Source organism: Drosophila busckii, chromosome 2R, assembly GCF_011750605.1.
Source record: "Drosophila busckii strain San Diego stock center, stock number 13000-0081.31 chromosome 2R, ASM1175060v1, whole genome shotgun sequence".
NCBI classification, from domain to species: domain Eukaryota; kingdom Metazoa; phylum Arthropoda; class Insecta; order Diptera; family Drosophilidae; genus Drosophila; species Drosophila busckii.
Window position 1 is genome coordinate 4,043,565 of NC_046605.1, and position 6,566 is coordinate 4,050,130.

Here is a 6,566-nt window from a genome sequence, read left to right on the forward strand (position 1 = left end):
TTATGGTCTTACCGTTTGGACACGACACTGTGCGTCTGCTAAGCCATAAAGCCTTGAAACCCCCACACCCTAGTCGAATTCCCCATTGAACTTGAGCTGCGTAAAGTTTTAAATATTCCAACTAATAGTTAATCAAATATTTATATGAAAATGGGGCCTATCATTACATGCCTGACTTTGCGTTTTATACGCTCGCTATGCAGAGTACGTGTGGTCGTTCAGGTCCTGTCCCATTTGCTGTGCCCTGTGCGTGTCCTGCGTACTGTATACATATTTGTATGTATGTAGTATAATCCTCCGCCCTTCATTACAAAGCATTTGGCAACAGCACAGCCCATTCATTAGTTGTCCCTTTTGTTTGTTTGTATGTAAATATATGACACGTTGTTCGGTTCGCTTAGGGTGACCAGCTCTCGTGTTAGGATTAAAGCGAAAGAAGTTATTCGAGTTTCGATTTCGAAATTTGGAATGTTAAGCAAAAGAATCAAAAAATTAAGAGCCAGAAATATAAAGTAGAACAAAAATATTAACAAACAATTTAAATAAAATCTGCTAAGCAATAGAAGTTTATTCAAGTTTCGATCTCTAAATTTCGAAGTTTAGTCGAAAAGACTCAATAAATGAAGAGCCAAAAAGGTGAAGTAGTGCTATAAATAGAAGCATTAAATTTAATTATATTTATAATTCTATTTTGTATAGAAATTCTCTAAAAAATTCTTCGAACCGGAGTCGAACCAGCGACCTGTGGATGTCTACACGCAATTAGTTCACACTTATCAGTCTACAGTCCATCGCTCTACCAACTGAGCTATCGAAGGTCTATAAATATCAGCACAATAAACAGAATGCGCTTTCAAAAACTCACAGACGTCAACAGCAGCAGCAGCACTTATGAAATTATGCAAAACACAGCACATAATAAAATTGGTGCTTGCATATGCAAGTGTATGCGTGTGTGTGTGTGTATCTGTGTATGGGTGGTTGAGAGATAATAAAATTCAAAAACTCGAAAATCAATGGTGAGATTGGCAAGTCAAGTGCCTTGTTGTTATTGACGTATTGACGTCAGTCGGCTTAGGCCAGCTGGTCACCCTAAAAACCTAAAACCCACTGCATACAAAATGGAGTAGCTAACGCCTGTGTATCTATGTGTGTGTGTGTGTGTGTGTGTACGGCATTTTTAAGGGCTTGCTTGGCATTCAGTTCATTCGTTCGTTTCATTTTGCTGACGCGCAAGAAATACAAAAAAGTAGAAGAAGAAGCAGCAGCAGTAACAGGCAGAAAGCAATTTCATATAAAATGCCAAAGGGAACGGCAAAAGCAGTGAGAGCTGAATGGTAAGAGAGAGAGAGAGAGAGTAGAAAAGGGAAATACGGCAGCATGTTCAATTATCACAGAGTTCTTGTTGCTGCTGCTGCTGCTGCTTTTATTGCTGCTACTGTATTTTACCCCAATAGACACACACACACACTCATACAAATGTAGGTACAGTGGGCACTAAAACGTATTCAACTTGGATTTAAGTTAAATTCAAAGCATTGCGGTTGTTCATACCATAGTTGAGCCGTTATTGCTGTTGTTGTTGCTTTCATTGTTGTGTTATGCTTAACACACCCTTTAACAGCTCCCTTTGCATGTGTGTGTGTGTGAGGAGGAGGGGAGAGAGAGTACGAGCGGCCCACTGTGTAACATATGGAATTGGCGTGTCGAGTATATGCTTGTGTGTGTCTGTCTGTGTGTGGGTGGCTGCTCCAAAGAGGGCGGCGTAAAGCACTCAACAGGCAACAACAACAACAACTGCGCTGCATAAAGCGCCCCTGGGATTTTGACGATATAATTTATTTTAAATCTCGCCCGCTCGTTCGCTTTAAATGCGCACATCAAGCGTCTTTTTTATTATTTTTCTCCCTTTGTCTGTGTGTGTGTGTGTACGAAAAAAAGGCATTTGGCCAACTAATTAGCTAGCGGGCAGCAAAGTCTACCATACATATTGACAGTTATAGTTACTGTTATTAAATCTAGCCGAATTGCCGCCAGCGTAAAATCAACGGCATTGTATTAAAGTTTACACGTTGAGTAATTCATAGTTAGCTAAGTTTATAAATTATTATAAAATTTAAATAAATTTTTTAAGCTAAGCAAATGAGGAATATTTTGATGGGTTACTATTACTTTAGTATAATGTGGGTACAGAGGGTTCCTTTAGGGTTCTGTACAAAGAAAATTTATATAGAAACCTTTACAGCAGATTCTAGTCAAAGGAAACTTTGTACTTTATATAGAAAACCTATCAAATTTTAAGTTTATGCTAAAACTGAAACCTACTTCTGAGGCTAACTGTTAACTAGCTTTAATATACATTTAAGCGAATTCAAATCTATATAAAATGCAAAATAATTGCCTCAAATTGTAATTTAATTCACTACTAAGCTGCAAACATTAAATACAATTTATATGCTATACACGTCACATCTCTAATCATAGTTCAAACTTCATAACATTGCCAACTGTATAAACGCAATAGTTGTCACTCTAAGCTGCCACCAACGTCAGCAGCAGCAGCAGCAGCAGCAGCAACAGCAACAACAACAAACGCACATTGTCGTCATCAACCCTCACGCAAAGTCCAATTGACATTTAACGTTGCCGTTGACCCCGCTGTCCATGGTCTCAGTACCCGCAACCCGCACCCCGCACTCGTCTCACCTTAGCCCGCACTGCTGACCATGAAACTTCTCCCTATGCGCTATGCCTAAAAATTCCCAACTTAAACGCTGGCGTTGGTGGTGCAATTAACCGCAAAGGTTTCCTTTTGTCACTTACCCGTCGCCCCTCTCCTTATCCTCACCCACACCCACACCCACACACTCTTTGGGCTATACAAATAGCTTCGTTTTGTCTTGCGTTCGCACGAACGAATTACGAAGCACGTTCGTGTGCAAGTTGGGCGTTTGGGATTTCGTTGGGTTTGAGGCTGAGAGAGCGCACAGCGGGCCCTTTAGACGTTAGCTTTAAGTCATGAAATAATAACAGACCGTCGCGTAACTTTAATGGCACAGTTATTAACTTTTGTTCATGGCCTGACCAGGAAGTGGACAGCCCAACGCAATGAGTGTTGTTGTTATTGTTGTGTGTACACCTAAAACTGAAATATTGTTATCGACTATAATGGATTTTGCTTTTATTTTGTTGGGGGGGTTCTCTTGCATAGCTTTAGGCATTGTATTTGCCGTTATACAATTCAGTGAATAAGGAATGTTGGCTGTGGGGTCTATATCAAGTTAAAATAAGAAGCTTCAGATAGGCAAAGAAGTATGTCTATATATACAGTCGAACCTTTTTAATAAAAGAATAAAGCACAGAGGTCCACAAAAGTTTGCAGCACATCAAACAACTTTTTAGTAAATTATGAAGGTTGTATGGTTCTTAAAGATAATTTGGGTTTGCAACTCCCAAGTTCCCTCCTAGAAACCCTTTATCTTAGTGCAAATTGAATTGAATTCGATAAAGTTTTGGCCAATTACCACAAGAGGGTTAAAAATCCAAAATGAGTTGAAACATAAGTAAAATGGTGGAAAGTTTTCATATACAGAAATTCCAGAATTCCAGATTGATGTCACTTTAAAAATAACAGCTCTCTACAATACTTTCAACGTAAATTTTCCCCAATCCGAATAAGATTTAATTAAGCTATGTAGAGTAATTAAGTTTCCTTTGAGTAATTCTAGAAAATTACCTCCCAAATCTTACACAACAAATACTAAGAGCATTGAAATTGAAATCGATTAGGACTTAACAAGCTCTTGGAAGTATGAAAAGTTCTAACTAAATAAAGTTCCAAATTTGTACTTATCATTATGGTTGATTATAATGATTATTAAGCACTTTTCAACAAATTTAGTTTACTAAAGTGTGAAAATCCCTATTTTCATCATCATAGACATTACTTATTCCCAAGTAATCCCGCTTAACAAACCAATCAAAATGGTGCAGCGATTATGTCTGAAATTTATAATTGTACAATCATTCAAACTGGCGCTGCATACGAAATTCGAAGGCACGCCGACTTGCATACATATGTATGAAGCTTAAATCGAAACCAATTAATCAGTCAAAGTGATTGACACGCTGAGCTATAGGCCAAGTTAATGCCCTTCAAGGTGCGATGCGATTACATTATGCAAAAGTAGCAACAATAATAAACAAATAGTGACCAAAGCAAGTTGTAATCGAGACTGTCAATGTTGTACAATATAAACAGCTATAGATAATGTTGTTGTTGTTGTTGTTGTTATTAAATTAGCAAATCGTTATGTGCAAATAATCAACAAGGCAATCAATAATGCGCAATAATCACATGCATATATATATATATATATATATATATACTATATGTACATTCATTTATTAGTCAGTCTGTCTGTCTGTCTGTCCGTGTGTGTTTTGTGGCAATTTGAATGAGGCGAGTGTGAATGGAATGTGCGAGAGCGCAAAAAAAAAAAAAGTTTGTTGAAAGAAAGTCATAAATTAAATAATTAATGCAATAAAATTTTATAAATATTGCAGCTTGTGGCAGCAACCAGTTTATGAACTGGCGGCAACAGCAACAACAATAAATATAAAATAAAATAAAATATATGCAAAAGACCTTTGGCTGGATTTTGTGCCACGACAACACAACGAGTACAAATAAAAATTGAAATCGCAAATGCAAAATGCAAATTAAAGCGATCAATAAAAATGCGAAAATGTCAATAAAAGTCAAAATGCAAATGTTTTGCGCTCTTTTTGCTGTTTACTTTATATAGGTTTGCTACAAACTGCAAGTGACGTGCGATAAACTGAACTAAAAATGGTATGAAATTCAGTATGAAAATTTAGCGCCAATAGAGGGGCGAGCAGCGTAGGGGCTGGGGCGTGGCTGTGTGTTCCAAATATAGCAACGTGATCTTGCAAAGATTCGTTTCGTTTTTGGGCTTGTTTTGCTTGATTTTTATTATTTGTACCCCCATGGGTGCTAAAATATCGAATAAATTTTCGAGTGCATTTATTTTCTTTTTCGTATGCAGCGTACGTTTGCTCAATAACAGATACAGATACGCAGATACATGTGTGTATATATATAGAAACCGACTGGTCTTGTAAGATACGCAGAGCGGAGCTCGTGTCGTGTCTACTTTTCGAGAAGAAACTCAACTTGAAGAGTTCTAGAATTCAATGAGCTGCACATTTGTTATGAGACTATGTACAAAAAGAAGATATTCAAGAAGAAGAAGAGATTAAAGAGATTCAAGTGCTGGAAAAGTTTTAGTTTACTTCGCTGCATATTTATTCCTAGACTCTGTAAAAAAAATATCGAAATGTATCTTGTCTACTCGTGTCGTGTCTATCTGAAAGACAGTCAAACGATTAAGCTATTTAGAAAAGCTCTAGAGTTTATTTCGCTGCACATTTGTTCGTAGACTCAGTACGAAATGTACAAAAGGGTCTTCTAGTTTAATTTTAAAAAAGAATGGTTAAACTTTAGAAGTGCTATAGCTCATTTGTTGATACATCTCTTCTTAGACCCTGTATAATAAATGTATAAAAGAGTCTTCTAGTTTCATTTTTTTAGAATTGCTGCATTACTTTTCTATAGTCTTTCCTAAATAACGACTAACACATAGTATAAAATCATTGTATATATAATCATTGAAAAAATGTAATATAGAAAATATTAATTAAAGAAAATAATAGATATTTTGATATTATACTAAAATAAAATACAAATAAGTATAAATTTAAGCTTCTGAAAAGAAGTTCTACGATAGATCAAAGTTCTTTGCATAAAAACTTAAGCGTAAAAGCGATTTTTGCATTGTCTTATAAGTTTAGAGCGTCTAAGCGATAGTTTATGCAAATGTACTAGCAACTAAAAACACATAAATAACGTCTTAGTTATTTTATATATATATAATAAATACAAATTTTAATGTCTAAAAAATAGTATTAAGACATCTAAGTTAAGCAAAAGTTTATAAGCGATTTTTGCATTGTGTTATGAGTTTAGAGCGTCTAAGCGATATATTAAGCAAATGTACTAACATTTAATAACTAACGTCTATTCATAATCATTATTCTATATATATATAAAAAATACAAATTTTAGTTACTAAAGAAGAGTACTAAGAGAGTTCTAAGTGCTTCGCTTTAAAGCTTTTACCTAAGAGCGATATTTGCATTGTCTTAAGTTTAGAGCGTCTACGCGATATTTTAAGCAAATGTACTAACAGTTAATAACACATAACTAACGTCTATTCATAATTAATATTCTATATATATATAAATATATTAAATACAAATTTTAGTTACTAAAGAATAGTAATAAAAGATATCCAAGTTCTTAGCTTAGAGCTTTTGCTTAAAAGCGATTTTTGCATTGTTATGAGTTTATAGCGCGTCTAAGCGATATTTTATGCAAATGCACTAGCAACTAATAACACATAACTAACGTCTATTCATAATTATTATACACTGGGGTCCATCTCTAAAGCGTAGGCATGAGGCACGAGTCAATTGTCGACGCA

The 6,566-nt window shown here is 35.5% G+C and overlaps 1 non-coding gene across 1 annotated transcript; it reads right to left on the reverse strand.

Moving 5' to 3' along the window:
- Positions 1–714: 714 nt before the first annotated feature.
- Trnay-gua lies at positions 715–818 on the reverse strand. The gene is made up of 2 exons: positions 782–818; positions 715–750 (listed from the first exon to the last, which is right to left on the reverse strand). It is a non-coding gene; the product is annotated as a tRNA-Tyr (tRNA).
- Positions 819–6,566: the final 5,748 nt, after the last annotated feature.